A 23804-nucleotide genomic window follows, 5' to 3' on the forward strand; every position below is an offset into this window, starting at 1 on the left:
GGGGCAGCAGCTTGAAAGGCACTAGGGACATGCAGGGAGGAACTGAATTATCTGGCTTTACTTTTCTTTTTTCTTTTTTAAATATGTTTTTATTGATTTCAGAGAGGAAGGGAGAGGGAGACAGAGGTAGAAACATCGATGAGAGAGAATCATTGATTGGCTGCCTCCTGCATGCCCCCTACTGGAGATTGAACCCACAACCCAGGCATGTGCCCTTGACCAAAATCAAATCTGGGACCTTTCAGTCTGCAGGCCGACGCTCTATCCACTGAGCCAAACCAGCTAGGGCTGAACTGTCTGACTTTAGAGGGAGGGCTGGAAGGTTAACTTTCTCCCAGGAGGAAATGCTGGCAAAAAGGCACTATTCCTTTGCTGAACCCTGCTCCTGCAGTTTCAGGTGAATTCATGTTCTTCTTGAATTCATGTTCTTCTACTTGCACTGCTCAAATATGGAATGTCCTATTCGTTTGTCTACCCATTCCCAAATTCAACTAAACAAATGTTTAAGTGCCTTAAAAATGTAAGACATTGTAATATCCTAGCTGGATCAATAGGAATTAGAAAAGAATCCCACTTTTCCCCCACTATGCTTCCCTGAAACCAAGAGAGCTTATTTTATGTTAACATACTGACATTAATATCTTCTTAGGGAAAAAAATCTACTTAGACTAGAGTTAAGGTATAGATATGTAATTTCACATTTTGTCTATCACAAAGTCCCTTCCAGGAAATAATCTGCATCCAAAATACTGGCATTTGCTGCTGAGATGAAGCAAAGGTTTAATCACTGGAGAGCATTCACAGAAAATTAAACCAGTGAACCTAAGACTTGTTCAACAGGTGGGGTTTCTCAGAGTGTTTTTTCCCTCCCCAAGCAAGTTATACAACAATTTTCCAAACTATACACATAATACATTCATTCCCAGAATCACGTAAATAAACAATTTTATAGCCAGAGTTGACCAAACGTGTTTTGACAGATCCAGGCCAACTAACTGCAAAGCTTCTAAATATGCACCCCCATGGGCCTATATAGCACCGGCCTTTGGCTCCAGCATATGTTTCCTTTCCTTCCTATAGGCCTAGTTCTGGCTTTTGTGGAAAGAAAAATAAAGCTGTCTGTTGAGTGTGTCAAACTTCCAGCAGGGTAAATTTTAAAGGATTGTCACATAAATCCCCTCAAACAAACAACTGCTGAAAAGAAATGAGGGCAAGTTAGTTATAAAAGACAATACAACAAAAATTCAATATATTTTAATTTTTAAAGGTGAAAGAATAAGAAAATATTCAGATGTGTTCCTTTCATCAATTATAAACCAGCTAGGATAAATAGAGAACAATATGCCATGCAGAGGGCTGTTTTTAATTTTGTCTATGTTGATTCTATTAAATAGCATTCTTCTAAGCCCTGGCCGTGTTGCTCAGTTGGAGCACCATCCCATGCATCGAAGGGTCGCAGGTTCAATTCCTAGTCAGGGTGCATACCCAGGTTGTGGGTTCGATACCCAGTCAGGGGAGGCAACTGATCGATATTTCTCTCTCTCTTTCCCTCCCCTTTTCTCTCTCTCTAAAAATCAATTTACAAAGCAAACAAAACAAAACTTGTACATGAATTCCATAGCAGCATTACTAGTAATATGCCAAACTGGAAACAACGCATATGTCCCTCAAAAGGTGAATGTTTAAACAAACTCTAGTACATCCATTCCATGGAATACTACTCGGCAATAAAAAGGAACTACTGATAATGATACATGTAACAACTCGGATAGAGCTGAAGGGCATTATGCTTAGCCAATCTCAAAAGATTATATATTATACTAGAGGCCCAGTGCATGAAATTCGTGCATGGGGGGTGGGGGTCCCCTCAGCCCAGCCTGCACCCTCTCCAATCCGGGACCCCTTAGGGGATGTCCAACTGCCAGTTTATGCCCAATCCCGGGGATCGGGTCTAAACCGGCAGTTGGACATCCCTCTCACAATCCTGGACCGCTGGCTCCTAATCGCTCACCTGCCTGCCTGCCTATCGCCCCTCACTGCCTCTGCATGCCAGCCTGATCGCCCCTAACTGCCCCCACCCCGACCTGGTCGCCCCTAACTGCCCCCTGCTGCTGGCCAGATTGCCCCGAACTGGCCCCTCCCTGCCGGCCTGGTCACTACTAACTGCCTCCCCCCCACCAGCCTGGTCACGCCTTACTGCCCGCCCTGATGGTCCGGTCGCCCCCTCACTGCCCCTCCTGCCAGCCTAATCGCCTCCAACTTCCCCGCTGCCAGTCTGGTCACCCCAACTGCACCCCCCTGGCCAGCGTGGTTGCCCCTAACTGCCCCCCCCCCCGCCGGCCTAGTCACCTCTTACTGCACCCCCCACCAGCCTGGTCGCCCCCAACTGCCCCCCTCTGCTGACCTGGTCATACCCAACTGCCCCCCCCGCTGACCTGGTCACCCCTCACGGCCCCCCACTCCCACCGGCCTGGTCACCCCACTCAGCCTGCTGTTCAGTCATTTGGTCATCCCTCACTAACCCCCCCCACCGGCCTGGTCGCCCCACTCAGCCTGCTGTTCAGTCGTTTGGTCGTCCCTCACTAACCCCCCTACCGGCCTGGTCGCCCCACGCAGCCTGCTTGTGCAGTCGTTTGGTCACCCCTCACTAACCCCCCTGGTCTTGTGAGGGCATGAGAGTTAATTTGCATATTACCTCTTTATTATATAGGATGATTCCATTTATGTAAAGCATCCTCAAAATGACAAAACTAGATACTAGGTTGCCAGGGGACAGAGACAAGGACAGATAGGAATGGAGATGTGTTCCCAAATAAAGCAATGTTTTTTAACTTATCCAATAAACATTAACTACCATTGGACTTTCAAGTTTTAACCCTGTCGTCTCCAGTGAAATTATCTAACTTTCCCCCCAACTAGTTGATTCATGAAACTAGTAGCAGCTAGTAAGACAAAACATGAAGATGACTCTGTCTCTGAGCCATCAAGATATTCTTACAGGAACTCTGAAAAGTAAGTGTACAGAGTTAAGTTTCAGAACACATAGCAACTCCAATCTTAGTTGGCTAAAGGAAAACCTTACTGTCAGTACCAAACATGCAAGACTATGAATAGGGGCCAAAAATGGCACACTGATAGTAGGGAGTGTTAGCTAAAAAATAAAGTCAAATGGACTAAACATTACTGTATTTTCTTGATTTTCTTTGACTTTGTTTTTACCGTGAATTCTAGAGGTAGTCAAAGATAAAATTTACAAAAACCAATTGCTGAAAGCTAACAGAAGTAATCATTTGCAAAGATGTGGTTAGAATACAAATGTGTCAAGTGCACATGTGTGAAATGCAACCATAACAACCTGAGCTATATGCAAAAGAAAAGGTTTAGAAGGTTAGCAAATTACAACCATACAAGTAATTTGCTAACCTTCAATTTCCTCGTGGGTTATAATAGTACCCACCCTTATAGAGTTACTAGAGGCCCAGTGCACGGAAGTCGTGCACGGGTAAGGTCCCTAAGCCTGGCCAGCAATCAGGGCCCATCAGGTTCCCCGGCTCCCTGCCTCCCCGCCTCCTCCTTCCCTCGTTGCCTGCGTGCTGCCACCACACAGTTCCCCGCCTCCCAGCCTCCCTACCTCCTTCCTTCGCTCCCTCAGCACCTGCTGCCACCACTGGTCTCCTGCCATGTTCCGTGCCACCCCCTGGTGGTCAGCTCACATCATAGCGAGCAATCGAACTCCCGGTCTCCCGGTCAAACTCCCGAGGCAACAATTTGCATATTAGCCTTTTATTATATAGGAGGATTGTAAATATGAAATATAAAACACTCAGAACAGGGCCTAGTATGCAGTAAGTACAACATAAAACACGTATTTTAGGCAATACCTATATAGGCAGTGGTGGCAGCATCTTCCCACTCATAATGCTACAACAGGTGTTTCTCATTACCTGGTACAAACTTAATTTCTAAGTGCCACTCACAGTTTTTGGCTCAATCTAGTGAAAAAAGGAAATCACCAATTGAGCCTAATTATAAACAAATTTATAGGAGGCAGAAGAGCCACTAAATTGAAGACAAAAGCTAATACTAATATGAAACTGCTTTTTATAGATTTAGAGACCTCTAATGGCAACACCTCACATCTGTACAGCATGTTATAGTTTCAAAGTACTTCTTAACACATCAACACATTTGATCCTCATAACACTCCTGTGAGATTCTTGCTATTATTTTACACTAGATGCCCGATAGTCCCTCAGCCTGGCCTGCAGGGATCAGCCGAAACCAGCAGTCCTACATGTCCCGAGGAATGTAGTAGTGTGTGAAGCAGCAGGCAGCCAGGGAGGAGCCTGAGCCCAGGCCAGGCACCGTGCTGCTCCCGCTCATCCCAGCCCCACTGTGCCTGCTGCTGCCACCATTCAGTAGGCTTGCTGCCCCGCCGCTGCGGTCTCCGCTTACCCATCCTAAGGTGATACCGGCAGGCCCATGACTGAGAAGCAGCCGCGCGCCCAGTCAGTCCCAATGCTGGTCCCAATCCCAGTCCAGGTCCTGAGAGGCACGCAGGGAGAGTATCCAGGGAAGAGGCTCAAGCCACTGCAGCTGCACTTGCCAGCCATGAGCCTGGCATCTGGAGCCCGTTGGTCAGCTGAGCGGCGCTCCCACTGTGGGAGCGCACTGACCACCAGGGGGCAGCTCCTGTGTTGAGCATCTGCCCCCTGGTGGTCAGTGAGCATCATAGCTACCGGTCAAATGGTCGCTTAGGCTTTTATATAGATAGATTGATTTTATAGATGAGGAAATAAGGCTTAAGTGACATGGTAAAGGTCACACAATCCGCAAGTAGAAGAGTTGAAACTTAAACCTCCTGATTATTCTACCGCAGCTGCCTCTATAAATGGGGATAAGTTTTAAAATGCTAAAACCACAACTTTCTGAAAATCATCTGCCATATCTCAGCAAATCATTAACAGCTTCAAGACATTTCAAAAGATTAGAATAAATCAAAGAATTACAGGACCTTAAGGATCACTTATAATTGTAACCTCTCATTTTACATAAACTCTTATGAAAAGTAAATGTTTTTAGAACTCAAGATACTCTGTTAGCATTTGTAATCAATAGGAAAGAGAGGAAAGACTAGTGATGCATTAGAAAGTTTTAGCTATGCTTTTTTTTTTTAATCTAGAGAAATGATATCAGATTTTCTTTTCTCAGTGGTATCTGGTGGATGAAAAAATTGGAAGTCTCCCACTTTCAGTGTTATATATTTAATACTGAAATATTATACATTTAACAAGGATTATTATAAAATAGTCCTTGCACTTCTTAAAATAAGTATGTATTATAATTATAACCAGAAAAATATAAGAAATGCTATCACAATACCTCAAAAAGGATGCAGGGGAAATGAAAGCTTGGATTATAAACTCTACAAGAGCAGGAAACATTTATCTTATTTGCCATTATATCCCTAGTACCTTGTACAATGTCTAAGCTATATTTTTTTAATTGATTTCAGAGAGGAAGGGAAAGGGAGAGATAGAAACATCAATGATGAGAGAGAATCATTGATTGGCTGCCACCTGCACACCCACCCCCCGATTGGGGATCAAGCCTGCAAACCTGGGCATGTGCCCTTGACCGGAATCAAACACAGGACCCTTCAGTCCACAGTCCGATGCTCTATCCACTGAGCCAAACCAGCTAGGGCTCTAGCACATATTTATGAGTTCAATAAATGTGTCAGAATAAATGAAAGAATGAATGAGTGAACAAATGAACATCCTAAAAGCTCAATGAAGAAGAAACATTTCAGAAGTAAAATATACATTTGCTGACCAATATAAAGGCCAGGAACATGAAGAAATCAGAGATAACCTTGAGTTTCATGGACTAGTCAGCTAAGTGGATGATAAGCCATTAATTAAGATAAGTAAAATAAGAGTAATAATAGGGATATGGGAATGCAAAGAGATCATAGCAAAATGCTAAAGAATTTGGTGGAAGACATTAGGTTTCAAGAACCAGTAGGGAGTCTAGACTAAAGATGCAGATTTGGGAGTTACCATATGAAGCTTAATATCAGAGATCAGAGTTACCACACACCATAGTTTATGGACTCTCATGATCTTAATCAATAACAGAATAGGATATGCATATCAAAATGAAATACACCCACTATTATGGTGCCCTGACACCCTAACTTGATCTTTGCCCCACTGATTTTTTAAACACAGATTATGAAATAAATGCACTTTATGCTTTAAGGTCATCATTTGCCTTCTAATAGATACAAAGGCCCACAGTTCTATTTTTACTATTTACTACAGACAGAATTCTGGGCTCACAGATCCAAGGAAGATCAGAAATTCAATGCACTTTGCATTATTTACAAGAAACATACAAAATTTATATACTGGATTTATTCAATATTATTTGCTGAAAAAAAATCCTATCTAATAAAAGAACAATATGCAAATTGACCATCACTCCAACACACAAGATGGCTGCCCCCATGTGGACACAAGATGGCCACCACAAGATGGCCAGCAGGGGAGGGCAGTTGGGAGGGACCAGGCCTGCAAGTGAGGGCAGTTGGGGGCAATCAAGCCTGCAGGGGAGGGCAGTTAGGGGTGACCAGGTGGCAGAGGAGGGAAGTTGGGGGCGACTGGGCCTGCAGGGAAGGGCAGTTGGGTGGGACCCAGGCCTGCAGGGGAGGGCAGTTAGGGGGGACCCAGGCCTGCAGGGGAGAGCAGTTGAAGGGGACCAGGCCTGCAGGGGAGGGCAGTTAGGGGTGACCAGGCCTGCAGGGGAGGGCAGTTAGGGGTGACCAGGTCTGCAGGGGAGGGCAGTTAGGGGCAAAAAGGGTGGCAGGGGAGCAGTTAGGCATCAATCAGGCTGGCAGGGGAGTGGTTAGGGGGTGATCAGGCTGGCAGGCAGAAGCGGTTAGGGGCAATCAGGAAGGCAGGCAGGTGAACAGTTGGGAGCCAGCAGTCCTGGATTGTGAGAAGGATGTCCGACTGCCCGTTTAGGCCCGATCCTACCGGGATCGGGTCTAAACGGGCAGTCGGACATCCCTCGAGGGGTCCTAGATTGGAGAGGGTGCAGACTGGGCTGAGGGACACCCCCTCCCCCTGTGCACGAATTTTGTGCACCGCGCCTCTAGTCATAAAATAAAGGTTTGCCACATTCTACTGACTTTTTAAAGTTTCAGTTTGAAACTTGAAATATTTCTGATAAAACATGTTTTGACAGAGCAATCTTTATCAATAGACAATATTTTTACAGATGTTTATTCTCACAATAGGACAGGAAAAGTTATTTTTGTACACTTCTTTCCTCTTATTCCAAAATTACAATATGATACTTCCAATAGTCCTTACCTATGCAAGTCTCTTCCCCCTCCAATTCATTCTATCTACAAATTGGGTGGGGGGGCCAACCTCCCCATTTCATTTCAGCTCTACCTCTCAAAATTCATCCTTTATATGTTTGTTTGTTTTAAACCTCACCCGAGGAGTGAGGATTTTAGAAAGAGTGGAAGGAAGGGAAAAGGGGCTTGGGGATAGGAGGGTGGGGATAAACATGGATACAACAGAGATACATTAATTGGTTGCCTCCCACTAGCACCCCAGGATGGGGATTAGACCTGCAACCCAAGTAAGTGCCCTTGTAATTGAATCAGCCACCCTCTGGTGCATAGGCCAACGCTCTAACCACTGAACAACACTGGCCAGGACCATCCTTTGTATCTTAAACTGACCTTACTCAAAAATAAGCTCAACATGGGGGAGACCTGGGGTGGGTCAGGGGTTGGGTGAAGAGTGGCAAAAAGGAGAAAATAAGAGACATCTATAATACTGTCAACAATAAAATTTTTTAAAAAACAAAAAATTTTAAAAAGACAATAAGCTAATGGAAAATATCCTTCAAATATTAGCAGATCCTGTAAACTCTACCTAAGCAGGAAACTTTTAATTTTTTTATACTTACCCAACACCTAATTATTTTTCATAAAAGTCCCCTCATAATATATACTAAATAAAGTTTTCTAGCAACAGAGATTCTCACTAAAGCTAATTATAAGGAAACAAATTACAAGACATGGTATACTAAATTCTAAAAGTGCTACAAATATTTACGTTTGTGATGACTGTTACACTAATGTCCCCCAATAAATCTCACTTCTTGGTTAAAAAAACAACAACTAAGCTTGAAATGTCAACAAATGGATTAGGCTAGCCTCATGAATGCAGAAACACAATATAAGATTAATTTGTCTCCATCCTTTCATTCATGTTATTTTTCATACCTGCAATGTTATTCCTTTTTGCAACATTTATGCAAAGAGAGGTCACAGCCCGGCTGGCGTGGCTCAGTGGTCGACCTATGAACCAGGAGGTCATGTTCAATTCCCAGTCAGGGCACATGCCCAAGTTGCGGGCTCGATTTCCAGTATGGAGCTTGTAGGAGGCAACCAATCAATAATTCTCTCTTGGAGAGGGGGACAGGTGTTAAGCGGGGAAAAAGGAGACTTATGTAAAACTTTAGACAATAAATAAATAAAATAATTTTCTCTCATCATTGATGTTTCTATCTCTCTCCCTCTCCCTTCCTCTCTGAAATAAAGAATATATTTTTTTAAAAAATAGAGGTCACAAATCAAATCCTCCTCTAACCACTTCAGCACTCACCTATTGTCTCCTTTCTTTGATTTTACATACTACAAATTGAGCGGCCTTCAAAAATTAGCTGTTTTCCTCTATGTTGGAAAGTTTCCTGAAGAGAAGTGTCATATCAAAGTCCATAACAATAATGAGCACACAGTTGGCATTCAATGAATACTTACTAACTCAATGGTAGATCTAAATAAATATATCTTAGATTTTTGGCTTCCTAATCATCCTTTGCTTCCACATTGCCATATACCAGAAAAAAAGAGTATATTATTTTGTTTTTCATTTTACTAGCAAATATTAGACCACCTAGAAAAATTTGGGGGCCTGTAAACATGGACATCAATCTTAAACTTAAATTTATTTTACTTTTTAAATGGCAAAGTCTATCATCTCATTTCAGGAAGAAAAACCTAATTACTAAAGCACTGGAAAAGAAACACTTATTTCTGCAAAGTAAAAAAGAAAAAGGCAATTGTTACTTCAGAATCCTTGAATGAGCAATGCAAATTCTCTAGGTACAGGAAGAAATTAAGCAAACTCCAAATAAAATCAGATTAGAAAATTAACATTTATAACAGTACACTTCTTCAGTATACCTATAATTCATTGTCGAAACATGACATACTACTTAAAACATGGGAAAAATATATGAACATTTTGACAAAGTTTGGTCAACTGGCCAGATTTTTCTAAACCTATCTCAACAATCAAAAACACACACCGCACAGTTTAAATAATGTTTTTCTGAACATGGTACCATTTAGGGATATCTGACTAGAAAAATGATCAGGCACTCCATGAAGCTCCTGATGGGGACCCCAAGAAGTTAGCTACATAGTTAATAAACTTAGTAATTAACAGATGTAGAAAACTATTGTTCCAGGAACCTTGGAGTCCCAGGAGGACTGCAAGAGATCCACTGCGCTCCAAGAGAGAATGTCAGCTGCCAGGACAAAGCTAAAGAATCACCTGTCAGCAGATGAAGGGATGCTAGGAAAATCACCTGACTGCAGCTTTTATCTGATTAACCTTTTCCCTGAATTCCAAGCCCCTTACCTACGTTTTCCTCAATTCCAAACCCTTCACCTACACTTTTCTTCTTATAAAAAAGGTCAACTTGAGATGACATGTAAGATGGTGTTTAGGGTACATTACCCACCATCTTCTCAGATCGCCAGTCATCTGAATATAGCACCCATAAAGCTTCAATCCTTGTCTCTACTTATTGGTTCTGGTAGTGACAAGTAGCACAAATGTCGACTTTTCGGGTTTCACTCCCACTCCATCCTCTTTGGATAGGTGTTAAGAAATGTGCTTGTTGATAAGTATCTAGTCCCAACCTAGCATGAATAAAAAAATCTAACTACCAGAGTAAAGAAAGAACACATACATAGCCAAGCAAATAACTGAAGCCAGAGAATGGGCTATTTCACAACAACACTTGCCATTCAGCCTATCTAGTGATTCTGTGTTTGTTTTCAAGAAAACTTGACTTCAAGGCCATACTGAAACTAACTTTAAATAAAGGGGGCGGGGGGCAAAGAATGAACTAAATCACTCCATCAGAGCTAGAAGGGATTCTAATTTTAAAGATGAGAAAAGAGATTAGAATTAGGTCATACAGGTACTGGTAGCAAAGGCTAGAAACTGAAGCTTCTAATTCCCAGAAGAGCAACAGATATTTACTTGAGTGCTAGGCACTATGTTAGACCAGTGCCCACTCTTGCATATCATGATACATCCCATAGATGCTCAAAAACATTTAAAATATTAATTTAAAACTTACATTTTCTCTAAGGAAATTTCTGTATTAGAGCAAAACAGTATCCACATCTTTAACAAGCATGTTAAAATAAGCAGGCAGAGAAAACAACTTGTGAAGTAGGAAAGAATTTGGAATTCCAAATAATTTACCCTTCCTGATCTAACTATAAAAATGCACATGCTGTTGTTTACCATTAAAAAGAGTTAAGACCATCAAAAGACATCTCTACCCAAGTTTCATGAGCCAATAGTTTAGAAAAATGAGCCTTATCCTGTTGGAAAAATGATCTGTTTTTGTCACATCCCACTAAAGAATTAGCTCTGTCACAGGATTAAAGTACAGCCATCTGAGGGCAAAAGTCTAGGCAGAAAAAGAAACAATACTGAAATTTGATAAAAACCCCTCAGGAATATGGCATTTAGCTGTTTCAATGGCACCTTTCATCCAAGGATCTCAAAACAAATGTTATTTACATTACCAAGAATCAAAACTGTAGCACCATGGCCTAATAAAAAAACATATCAATGACCTAGAGCAGCAGTCGCCAACCCGGTGGTCCGTGAGGTCCAAAAGGTTGGCAACCACTGACCTAGAGGGAATTCAATACTGATGTTCTGAACTCAGCCCTCTGCTCTAAAAATCAAGATCTAGTTTTATGTAAAAGTAGTGTGGTGTAAGAAATATATGTCTTCATCCTTAATTTCTGATACAGAGCTCCTAAAACCCTTGGAATTTCCTGAGGGATAAGTCTCTTCTTTTATTCATAAAAAAATCCCTTTCGCCCTAGCTGGTTTGGCTCAGTGGATAGAGCACTGGCCTACGAACCAAAGGGTCCCAGGTTCAATTCTGGTCAAGGACACATACCTCACTTGCAGGCTCCTTCCCGGTCTAGGCCCTGGTCAGGGCACATGCAGGAGGCAACCAATCGATGTGATTCTCTAACATCGATATTTCTGTCTGTCTTTCCCACTCTCTAAAAATCAATGTAAAGCCCAACCAGTGTGGCTCGGTGGTTGAGCGTCAACCCATGAACCAGGAGGTCACGGTTCAATTTCTGGTCAGGGCACATGCCCAGGTTGCAGGCTCAATCCCCAGTAGAGGGTGTGCAGGAGGCAGCTGATCAATGATTCTCATCATTGATATTTCTATCTCTCTCTCCCTTCTCCCTTCTTCTCTGAAATCAATTTAAAAATATATTTAAAAATCCATGGAAAAATATCCTCAGGTGAGGACTTAAAAAAAAGGAAAGAAAAAAAAAATCCCTTTCAACCATACCTGAGTTTAAGCTAATGAGGCAACCCTGGGTGTGCTCCAAGATAGCTTCAGAATGGAAGCTGGTTGCCAAAGGAACCAAGCATGTGAGTAGAAAGTTGGAACTTTCATGCCCTGCCTCCAATCTGGGAAAGGGAGAGGCTGGAAAGTGAGTTAATCATCAATATCATTGATTTAACCAATCATTCCTAGGTAATGGAACCTCCACAAAATCCCCTAAACCAGTGGTCGAGCCACAGTTTGCCACTCTGTTGACTAATGAGTTTGCCAACCACTGGGATAGGGGCTTAATCACAAGGAACAACAGCCTGTAATTATTGGAATCAAGAGTGTAGGTCAGTGGTCGGCAAACTCGTTAGTCAACAGAGCGGCAAACCGCAGCTCGCAAGCCGCATGTGGCTAGCGAGCCGCAGTTTGCCGACCACTGCCCTAAACAAAAGAGTTCAGAGAGCTTCTGGATGATGAGCACTCTGAGGTACTGGAGGGTGGTGAGCCCAGAGAGAGCATGGAAGCTTCCCATACCTTCCCCTATGCATCTCTTACATTTGGCTGTTTGTGAGTTGTATCCTTTATAATAAACCTGTAAACAAAGTGTTTTTTGAGTTTTGTGAGTCAACCCAGGGAATTATGAAATCTGAGGAGGGGGTTGGGAGAACCCCCCAAATTTGTAGAGAAGCCAGAATTTGTTGCAAAGCACAGGTGGCCCAGGACTTGCAACAGGCATCTACAATGGGGGCAGTCTTGTGGAACTGAGCCCTTTAACTTGTAGGATCTGACACTAACTACAGGTAGAGAGAGAGAGAATTGCATTGTCAGAAACTCAGTGTTACAGAATTGGACAATTGGTTGTTATGGGTGGAAATGGAGTTCTTGCAACATCACAAGGAAAAGAATTTCCTGAGACTCTCAGGGGAGGATGAGTAATATCTATTTGGGTAGAAATAAACCCCTGAGTTTTTAATGTCCCATTTCCCTCCGTCCTGCCACAGAATGTGTCAGGCCACTGCCCACAATTTCTGCTTCATATTAAAGTCCAGCATCCTGCGTGTGGAGTCAGCACGGCCATGGGCTATGTGCCTGCTAAGGCCACATGGCTATGGAGAGAGAATGTGTGAATGCACAATGTGTGTAGGTCATGCACGGAGCAAGAGAGGACAAGAAAGAGGGAACTCTTTGGGATTTTAACAGGAGCTTCTTCAAACTAACCAATCAACTTTCCAAGATTTTCTGAGCTTTGCTGGGGTTTACCCCCAAGCCAATCCATTGTTCCCCAGGCTAGACTGACGACAGGCAAGCAACTCCCCTGCCCCACCACTTCTACAGTGCATGTGCCTATCTCCTTCTCCTCCCCCTTCCCTCCCCGCCCCAACAATCCAGTCCAGGGAGGGGGAAGAAAGGACTATTAATCCCCTAGTAGGAACAATACTATGTGAAGCTGGAGCTCGCTGTTGAAGCTTCCCAGGTGACCTCAATTACAATGTCTGACTTACCTTTGCTTTCTTTCCTTTATTAAAATTAACTAGCTAATTACAACAGTATAGAGTTGTGGTATGGAAAAACACACACACACCAGTAATTCATTCCTAGTCTATATTTGTAAAGCTTGGAGATACAAATGGATTTATTGATATAATGGCTCACTTTACCTTGCTGCACATATATGAAGACCCAAAAATTTAAGCAATGTTGTCAGAATTACTCAAAATAATAATTAGCACTAATTTTATGAAATATATATGTCATCTTTGTGCCAAGCATTAAGCTTAGGATAAATTATTTCCAGTATATACAACTCTAAAATGTAGATACTGTCCCCAATAGCAGATGTGAAAATTAAATCTCATTAAATTTCCCACTGCACACGACAAGTGACAGAGCTAAAGACTCAACCTAGTTTTAACACACAAAGTCCTGCCGTCTATATTATAGCAAGCTTTACTTTTTATTATTTATATAAAATTGTAAACTCTCAACAATAGCAATCTATTTAGGTCTGTTGCCCATTTTTTTATTGGGTCGTTTATCTTCCTTTTATTAAGATGTATGAGTTCCCTGTAAATATTGGAGATTAAACCTTTATCAGTGATAACATTTGCAAATATGCTCTCCCATACAGTGGGCTTTCTTGTTATTTTGTTGATGGTTTCTTTTGCTGTGCAAAATCTTTTTATTTTGATGTAGTCCCATTTGTTTATTTTCTCTTTAGTTTCCATTGCCCTAGCAGTGGTATAGGTGAAGAAATTGCTTCGGCATATGTCTGAGATTTCTTGCCTGTGGATTCTTCTAGTATTTTTATGGTTTCCCGTCTTATGTTTAAGTCCTTTATCCATTTTGAGTTTATTTTTGTGTATGGTGTAAGTTGGTGGTCTAGTTTCATTGTTTTGCATGTATCTGTCCAATTTTCCCAACACCATTTATTGAAGAGACTGTCTTGACTCCACTGTATGTTCATGCCTCCTTTGTCAAATATTAATTGAGCATAGTGGTTTGGGTCGATATCTGGGTTCTCTATTCTATTCCATTGGTCTATATGCCTGTTCTTGTGCCAGTACCAGGCTGTTTTGAGAACAGTGGCTTTGTAATACAGCTTGAAATCTGGTATTGAGATCCCTCCTACTTTGTTCTTCTTTCTCAGGATTGCTGTGGCTATTCGGGGTCTTTTTTTATTCCAGATGAACTTTTGGAGTGTTCTTTCTAGGTCTGTGACATATGCCGTTGGTATTTTAATGGGGAGTGCATTGAATCTGTAGATTGCTTTGGGTAGTATGGACATTTTAATGATGTTGATTATACCAATCCATGAACACAGTATGCTCTTCCATCTATTTGTGTCTTCCTCTATCTTTTTTTCCATGTCCTGTAGTTTTCTGAGTAGTGGTCTTTTGTCTCCTTAGTTTATTCCTAGGTATCTTAATTTTTTTGGTGTGATGGTAAATGGGATTGTTTTCTTAGTCTCTCTTCCTGTAAGTTCACTGTTGGTGTATAGAAATGCCATAGATTTCTTGGCGTTAATTTTGTATCCTGCTACCTTGCCGAATTCATTTATTAAGTCTAATAATTTTTTGGTGGAGTCTTTAGGGTTTTCTATGTACAGTATCATGTCATCTGCAAATAAGGACAGTTTTACTGCTTCTTCCAATTTGGATGCCTTTTATTTCTTCTTCTTGTCTAATCGCAATGGCTAGTACTTCCAGTACTATGTTGAACAGGAGTGGTGAGAGTAGGCATCCCTGTCTTGTTCCTGTTCTTAGGGGAAATGGTTTTAGTTTTTGCCCTTTGAGTATGATGTTAGCTGTGGGTTTATCATATATAGCTTTTATTATGTTGAGGTATGATCCTTCTATTCCCACCTTGTTGAGAGTTTTTATCAATAAAGGGTGTTGGATTTTGTCAAATGCTTTTCTGCATCAATTGATATGACTATGTGGTTTTTATCTCTCAATTTGTTTATGTGACGTATCACGTTTATTGATTTTCAGACATTGTACCATCCTTGCATCCCTGGGATAAATCCTACTTGGTCATGGTGTATGATCTTTCTGATGTACTGCTGGATCTGATTTGCTAGAATTTTGTTGAGGATTTTGGCATCTATGTTCATGAGGGATATTGGCCTATAATTCTCTTTCATTGTGTTGTCTTTATCTGGTTTTGGTATTAGGGTGATGCTGGCTTCATAGAAAGAGCTTGGAAGTGTGCCTTCCTCTTGAATTTTCTGGAATAGTCTGAGGAGGATAGGTTTTAGTTCTTTCTTGAATGTTTGGTAAAACTCCCCTGTGACGCCATCTGGCCGTGGGCTTTTGTTTGCTGGAAGCTTTTTAATGACTGCTTCAATTTCTTCCATAGTTATTGGCCTATTGAGATGTTTAGATTCTTCCTGGTTGTTTTGGAAGGTTGTATTTTTCTAGGAATATGTCAATTTCCTCCAGGTTGTCCAGTTTGTTGGAATAGAGTTGTTCATAATATTTTTTAACAATCTTTTGTATTTCTATGGGGTCTGTTGTTATTTCTCCTCTTTCATTTCTGATTTTGTTTATTTGGGTCCTCTCTCTTTGCTTCTTCATGAGCCTGGCGAGAGGTTCATCAATTTTGTTTATCCTTTCAAAGAACCAACTCTTGGTTTTTGTTGATCTTTTGTATTGTTTCTTTGGTCTCTATGTCATTTAACTCCACTCTGATCTTTATTATTTCCTTCCTTCTACTTACACTGGGCTTTTCTTATTGCTCATTCTAATTCTTTGAGGTGTAGGGTTAGATAATTTACCATTCTTTCTTGTTTTTTGCAGTAGGCTTGCAGAGCTATGAACTTCCCTCTCAAGATTGCTTTTGCTGTGTCCCATAGATTTTGGATTGTTGTGTTTTCATTGTTATTTGTTGCCATGATGTTTTTTATTTCTTCTTTGATCTCTCTGGTAACCCAGTCATTGTTTAATAGCATGCTATTTAGTCTCCAAGTGTTTAATTTTTTTGGATTGTTTTTATTGTAGTTGATTTCCAGTTTTATGACATTGTGATCTGAGAAGATGCTTGATATGATTTCTATCTTCTTGAATTTGAAGAGACTTTGTGTCCTAATATGTGGTCTATCCTTGAAAATGTTCCATGTGCACTGGAGAAGAATGTATATTCTGTAGCTTTGGGGTGAAATGTTCTAAAGATGTCAATTAAGTCCATCTGATCTAGTGTGTCATTTAGAATTGCTGTTTCTTTGCTGATTTTTTGTTTAGTTGATTTATCCAGTAGTGTCAGTGGAGTATTAAAGTCCCCTACTATGACTGTATTGCTATCAATCTCTCCCTTGATATCTTCCAGAAGTTGTTTTATGTATTTGGGTGCTCCTGTATTGGGTGCATATATGTTTACCAGAGTTATATCTTCTTGTTGAATTGCTCCCTTTAGTATTATGTAGTGGCCTTCCTTATCTCTTGTTATGGCCTTTACTTTGAGGTCTATTTTATCAGATATAAGTATTGCAACCCCAGCTTTTTTCTCATTTCTATTTGCCTGAAAAATGTTTTTCCATCCCTTCACTCTCAGTCTGTGTGAATCCTTTGTTCTGAGGTGGGTCTCTTGCAGACAGCAAATATATGGGTCATGTTTTCTTATCCATTCAGCTACCCTGTGTCTTTTGATTGATGCATTTAATCCATTTACATTTAATGTTATTATTGACAAGTAAATGTTTGTTGTCATATTTTTCCTTAATGTTTGTGTTTCTTCTTGCCTCTTTCTTCTTTTTACAGCAGTCCCTTTAGCATTTCTTGCATTGCTGACTTGGTAGTGATAAACTCTCTTAGGCCTTTTTTGTCTGTGAAGCTCCTGATTCCACCTTCAATTTTGAATGATAGCCTTACTGGGTATAGTATTCTTGGGTTCAGACCCTTGCTTTGCATCATTTTGTAAATTTCATTCCATTCCCTTCTGGCCTGGAGTGTTTCTGTTGAGAAATCCGTTGATATTCTAATAGGAGAACCCTTGTAGGTAACTTTCTGTCTCTCTCTGGCAGCCTTTAAGATTCTTACTTTGTTGTTGGTGTTTGCCAATTTAATTATTATGTGTCTTGGTGTCGGTCTTTTAGGGTTCATCTTGTTTGGGACTCTATGTGCTTCTTGGACTTACATGTTTTTTTTCTTACCAATATCAGGGAAGTTTTCTGTCATTATTTCTTCAAACAGGTTTTCTATTCCTTACTTCTCTTCCTCTCCTTCTGGTACCCCTATTATGCGAATATTGTTTCGTTCTGTGTTGTCCCAAAGCTCCCTTAGGCTCTCCTCTTGCTTTTTAAGTCTTTTTTTCCAGTTGCTGCTGTGTTTGTGTGTTTTTTTCTACCTTGTCTTCTAATTTGCTGATGCGGTCCTCAGCCTCTTCTAGTCTACTGTTTAAGACTTCCATTGTGCTCTTTCTTGCAGCTATGTCGTTCTTAATCTCCTCTTGGTTCCTTTTCATGTTGGTGACATTCTCATTCAGCTCCTTATAATTCTCATTGAGTTGTGTGTATTTGTCATCCAGCTGTTTAAACATCCTTATAACCATTACTCTGAATTCTTTCTCTGATAAGCTGCTAGCCTCAATTTCATTTAACTCCCTTTCTGGAGATTCCTCTTTTTCTTTCCTTTGGGAATTGCTTTTTTGTCTTTCCATGTTTTCCTGTAATGTTTTAATTGCAGATCCAATTGCTTTGCTACTCAGGTTCTTTTGGGGATGGTGCTACTGGTGTAATCTCTCAGTTCTCCTGGGCTTGGTAATCTAGTGTAGCTCCCTACTTGAGCTATTTGGGTTCTCTTGGTGTAGGCCTGCGAGCTTGAGAGGCACAACTGCGGTGTCTAGAAGTCAGCAGCCGTGGATGGGAGTGTCCCAATTTTTGCTGTCTTGCACCCTTAATTGAAATCATGTGTGCCCAGCAGGGACTCACAGTGGCACCCAGGAACCGTCTGTTGGGGTGATGGGGCTTAGGGGGCCTGCACTCTGGAAAGGCGTGACTGTGGTGTCCAGAGTTCTGTAGTTGTGGGGTGGGCAGACTCAGCTTTTGCTGCTGTGCCTGTGGTGGATAGGCGCTTACTCCCAGTGGCAGCTCAAAGGGGCACCTTCGCCTGCGAGGCACACTGAAGCACTCTGAAGGGCTCTGGCAGTGTAGCCGTGTAATTGAGGTTCCTGTGGGCAGGTATCCAGGATGAGTGAATTCAGAATTTCTACTGCCAGGGGGAAGTGTGCCCGTTTGTCCAAGATCACACCCAGGGAGAGCTCACAGTGGCTCCCACGAGCGCCCTGTGGGTAGGTGGGCTCAGGGTGCCTGCCTGTTGGAAATTCGCATCTGTGGAGGTGCGTTTGCCAGCGCAGAGCTCTGACGCACTCTGAGGGGTCCTGGCACTGAGGCTGAGCAGCTGGGGTGAATGTGGGCAGTTATTTAGGAAGAGGGAATTCCGAATTTCTATTGCGGGGCAGCGCGCCCTTGTCTGTGCAGAATCACACCCAGCAGAGTCTCACAGCTGCTCCCCCGAGTGTGCTGTGTGTAGATGGGCTCAGGGGTCCTGCTCCTTGGAAATGCGTGCGTGTGGAAGTGCCTTTGCCTGCACAGAGCTCTGACACACTCTGAGGGGCCCTGGCACTGAAGTTGCATTGCTGGGGTGTCCGTGGGCAGTTATTCAGGAAGAGGGAGTTCAGAATTTCTACTGCAGGGCCGCGCGCCCTTGTCTGTACAAAATCACACCCGCGGGGGCTCCCAGTGGCTCCCAGATGCTGCCTATGGAGTGGTGTGCCCTGGATGCCTGCACGCTGGAAATGCGCCAATGTGGTCCGGAGTTCTGCCGCTGGGGAGGGGGAGGTTGCACTTACTGCTGTGGTGCACCTTTGGAGGTGGAGGTCCCAGGGTCCGCAGGTCTGTGGGTGGGGCAGCAGGATTTTGGCTGGAGTGGCTGCTGGGTCACAGGGCAGTTACAAGGCCTGTCCGGTTGGTGGTGCTGATGAGTTCCAAAAAAGGCCGTTCTCCCCTTCAAGATGGCGTGGGCTCCGTGCCTGAGTCCTGCAATCTGGGGAGTACCCACAGCTGTGGTAGTCTCTCCTTATCCAAAAGAACCTGGTCTGCCAGCCCCTGCTGCTCCTACAGAGATTTAACTGTCCCTTACTCACTCACACACACACCACACACATCCACACACTCTCCTTTCAAACCCTCACCACACACATCCACACACTCTCCTTTCATACTCCTCTCCCTCACCTCCGTCCTGCCAGCCTCCATCTTCATGACCTCCAACCTCTTCTTTCTTATGTTTCTATTTACTCCCTTAGTGATCTCATCGAGGCTCCTGGCTTTAAATATATTCTATTTGACAACAGTGGACCCTTTCTCCTGTATTCCATATTCATAAACCCAACTACCTATGCAACACCTCTACTAAGTCTAATAGTCATCTATAATGTATTATGTCCAAAACTGAACTGTTCTTTCCCTCCACACTTATTCCTTTCAGGCTCCCCCATCTCATTAAATGGCAATGGCATTCTTCCAGGAACTCATCCTGAACTCCATCTTTTCCTTCCCAGCACACATCAAATCTATCAGCAAAGCTAGTTGTCTTTACTTGAAAAATATATCCAGAATCATACCATGTGTCACCATATTCACTGCTACTCCTAGTGCAAATGGTCATCTTCTCTCACTTGGATTACAGCAGTAGCCCAGGTGCTATTCCTACTTTTGCCCCTGCCCATTCCACCACCAATCCATTACCAACACAGCAGCCAGAATAATGATAATGTCAAAATGGAAATCAGATATCATACCATTACCCAAAAACCCTCCAAAGACTTCCCATTTCACTCAGCATAAAAGCTAAAGTCCTGCAAAGGACCAACAGAACTAGCAGCAACTGGGAGCTTATTAGAAATGGGCCCCACCTCAGACCTACAAAATTACAATCTGAATTTTAACAAGAACACCTTAGGTAATTCATGTGCACATTAAAGTTTAAAAAGTATTTGCATAAGGCACCACAATATAAGTACCCATCCTCCCAGATCCTTGCCATTCCTCAGGCAAGCTTCTGTCTCAGGACATTTGCAATTGCCTTTTGCTATGGCTGGAATGCTCTTCTTTTGTCTTCTCTCACCTCTTTCAAGCCTTTATTGAAATGTCACCTTATCTGTAAGACTGTCTGTGAATACTCAATCCCTCCTCTCAATATGTCCTATTCCTCTTTCCTGTTTTTACTTTTCTCATTAGAACTTGTCATCATAGGTTAAAAAGTTGCATTTTTACTTATTTATCTTGTCTAGTCTAGCTCTCCATATAATATATATAGTATACTAGAGGCCCGGTGCATAAAATTCGTGCATGGGTAGGGGCCCTAGGCCTGGCCAACGATCAGGGCCAATCTGTGGGGCGACTGGTGGGGTGATCGGGGGCCCCCCGCTGGCACCCGCCTTGGCTAGCCTGGCATCACCCACTTGCCGGCCCCGCCCCCCACTGCCGCCCGTCAGGGCCTGCGGGCTGGGGGCAGCTCCTGCATTGAGCATCCGCCCCATGGTGGTCAGTGTGTATCATAGCAACCAGTCGTTCCACCGGTTGTTCCGCCGTTCAGTCAATTTGCATATTTTTGCATATTAGGCTTTTATTATATAGGATTATATAGAATAAGCTCTAAGAAGACAGTATTTTTGTCAGTTCTCTTGCCCAGTGCTCAGAGCACAGTACCACTCAATATTTTTAAGTGCATAAAACAATAAACAAATAAGGTTTCTCTACAAAATACTATCTGGTAAGTTTGTGTAAAATGGTCCCTTACCATTCAAACTGACATTTTCTCAGTATCACATAAGACAAATCAACTTTTTATTTATTTAGTTAGTTAGTATAGTTAATCCTCACCCAAGAATATTTTTCATTGATTTTTAGAGAGTGGAAGAGAAACGGACAGAGAGAAAAACATCAATGTTTTGTCTCCCGCACACCCGAAAAATAGACGTAATTTTGATTGGTTTCCAAAAAAGAATAGTAATTACCCACCCTTTCTGCTCCAAAGTGGCTTTTTTAAAAATTAGGTGCCTATATCCTATATAATAAAAGCCTAATATGCAAATTGACTGACGGCAGAATGACTGGTCGTTATGATGCACACTGACCACCAGGGGGCAGATGCTCAACGCAGACGCTGCCCCCAGCCCGTAGGCCCCAGGCCAGCCAAGGTGGGTGCCAGCAGGGGCCCCCCGGTCGCCCCGCCGGTTGCCCTGCAGAAGGAGGCAACCAGTGGCGACGGCGGGGGGCAGAGGGCGGGGCCAGCGAGCAGGCGGTGCCAGGCCGGCCAAGGTGGGCGCCAGTGGGGACCCCCAATCACCGCGCCATATGCCCCACAGATCGGCCCTGATCACCAGCCAGGCCTAGGGAACCTACCCCTGCACGAATTTCGTGCACCAGACCTCTAGTTTGTATATAAGGATTTCTGGTACCAAGAATTAATGAATCAGACGTAATCTTATTATGCAACATGGCCAACAGATGCAACTCTATTGTATGACCTATATATTTATGGTTCAAGACAGGGCATTCACACTGGATGGCTACTGTTGTGCTGACTGCTGTCATTTTTTTTATTAACAATCTAAGGGAAAAGACGTCAGTGCTCCTGACTAAATAGTTAGGTATTGCATGTTTTAAAAATTCTTGTGGCACACCCGTTGAAAACCACTGCTTTACACTGAGTGGCCAGATTATTATGATCTCTGAACGCATAATAATCTGGCCACTCAGTGTATACCCTATATAATAAAAGGCTAATATGCAAATTGTCCCCTCGACCAGGAGTTCGACCAGTAGGCAGGCCGGCCAACCGCCCATGTCCCCTCCCCCTGGCCAGGCTGGCCAGACCCCACCCATGCACGAATTCATGCACCGGGCCTCTAATACACATACACACACACACACACACACACACTGAGTAGCCAGATTATTATGCATTCAGAGATCATAATAATCTGGCCACTCAGTATATATCAACAAAATAGTCTTCCACACAAATGTTCTCATCTGATCCTCAACAATCCTTTGAGGTCTGTGTAAAGCAAATAACAAAAAGCCTAGAGGTGAGAAAACATACTTTAACCCTAAAAGCATGACATAATAATGTCAAAACTGGGAATGAAGTCTCTTGATTTCTACACTATCATACCTCCTCTTGCAAATGATATTGAAACAGACTATAAAATCACATAGCCATATATTATGCTGAAGATACTAAGCTTTCCCAAACCATTCAGTGTCTATGCAGAATGGATACAAACTCAGTTCAAAAAAGTCACAATCTCAACTTGAGGAATAAGAATTCAAACTGCTTCCTGTCACTTATTAGTATAAGTCTAACCCAAAGTCCAATGACATTTAGAAAGAAGTTAAGGAATTAGCTGTTATAATGCACATCAAGAAAGTTCTTATTAAGCTATGACAATTGCTAGAAAAAAGGGAGAATAGAAAGGTAGATGAAACCAGTGAATTGAGAACTGAATTCTAAAGAGGAAAGTCAAGGTATCATTATTTTATAGGGCTCTGACTGCCTAAGTGATGCAACTTTGCAATAAAAGAAAAAAGACATACCTCCTCAAAATCCCAGCACAACAGCTTTCCTTTATTTGCATAGATGAGGATGAAATGTTGTAATCCAAAATGTTCCCAAAAATTTTTTTAAAAAGACATAGAAATAGAAGATCCATATGAAAAGAGATCCAATCTGGGAGGATGGAGACTGTCTTCTAAATCTTGTGATCAAGACCAGCTGTTCACCAAGTGTCAGCATCTGAAGAAAGTGCTAACTGCAGTTGTGTCTTCTGAAGAGAGTAATACCTGCTGGGACAAAGGAGTAAGAGGAGAAAGAAATACTACTGAATGCAAATGAGTGACTGGCAAACAATTACCACTCATTAGTCTCAACATTTTTCAAGTTGGTATTAGTGAATATTAAAAGATCAAGTGGAGGTAAATACAAGTGGGCGAGCCAACTGACAATGGGTTATCAAAGACAGCAGCAATCAAAGGTACACGTCAGTCCTGGCCAGGTAGCTCAGCTGGTTAGAGTGTAGTCCCAATAAGCCAAGGTTCCAGATTCGATCTCTAGTCAGGTCACATACAAGAAGCAACCAATGAATGCATAAATAAGTGGTACAACAAATGGATGTTTTTCTCACTCCCCCCCTCTCTCTCTAATCAATAAAAAAAATGTAAAAAACAACAACAAAGGTACACTTCAGCAGGTGATCCAGCTCTCCATTTCATGTTTTTTATAGTAAGACTAGTGACCTGGTGCACGGATTCGTGCACATTGAAAGGAAATTAATTAGAAGGTGGCTGGCGGGGCGGGGTGGGACTGGGCAAGATGAGCTGGACACACCCTGGAACCAACCTTCCATGGTCCCGCCCCAGCTGGCCGCACCTGGGGCAGCGCCGTGGCTCAAAAGGCATCTGCCAAGTGAGCAGGGTCCCTCTGGCAGGTGGGGTCCCTCGGCCTGGCCTGCGGGGATCAGGCCAAAACTGGCTCTCCAACATCCCGAGAGGTCCCAGATTTTAAGAGGGTGGTTCACCACAGCTTGGTAGCTCCTGCATTGAG

General features: G+C 42.6%; 1 protein-coding gene across 4 annotated transcripts in view; it reads right to left on the minus strand.

Moving 5' to 3' along the window:
• TMCC1 (transmembrane and coiled-coil domain family 1) overlaps positions 1 to 23804 on the minus strand; it is a 165617-nt gene that overhangs the window by 128713 nt on the left and 13100 nt on the right. For 3 of the 4 annotated variants that reach the window (XM_080675590.1, XM_080675587.1, XM_080675585.1), the window contains exon 2: positions 22799 to 23044. The gene's annotated coding sequence lies outside the window, so the exon portion shown is untranslated. Of the gene's footprint in view, positions 1 to 19044; positions 19239 to 22798; positions 23048 to 23804 lie in introns of all 4 variants that reach the window. The other variant, XM_080675586.1, reaches the window with a different exon arrangement.

The sequence above is a fragment of the Plecotus auritus genome, assembly GCF_963455305.1.
Source record: "Plecotus auritus genome assembly, chromosome: 6".
In the NCBI taxonomy this organism is placed as follows: Eukaryota; Metazoa; Chordata; class Mammalia; order Chiroptera; family Vespertilionidae; genus Plecotus; species Plecotus auritus.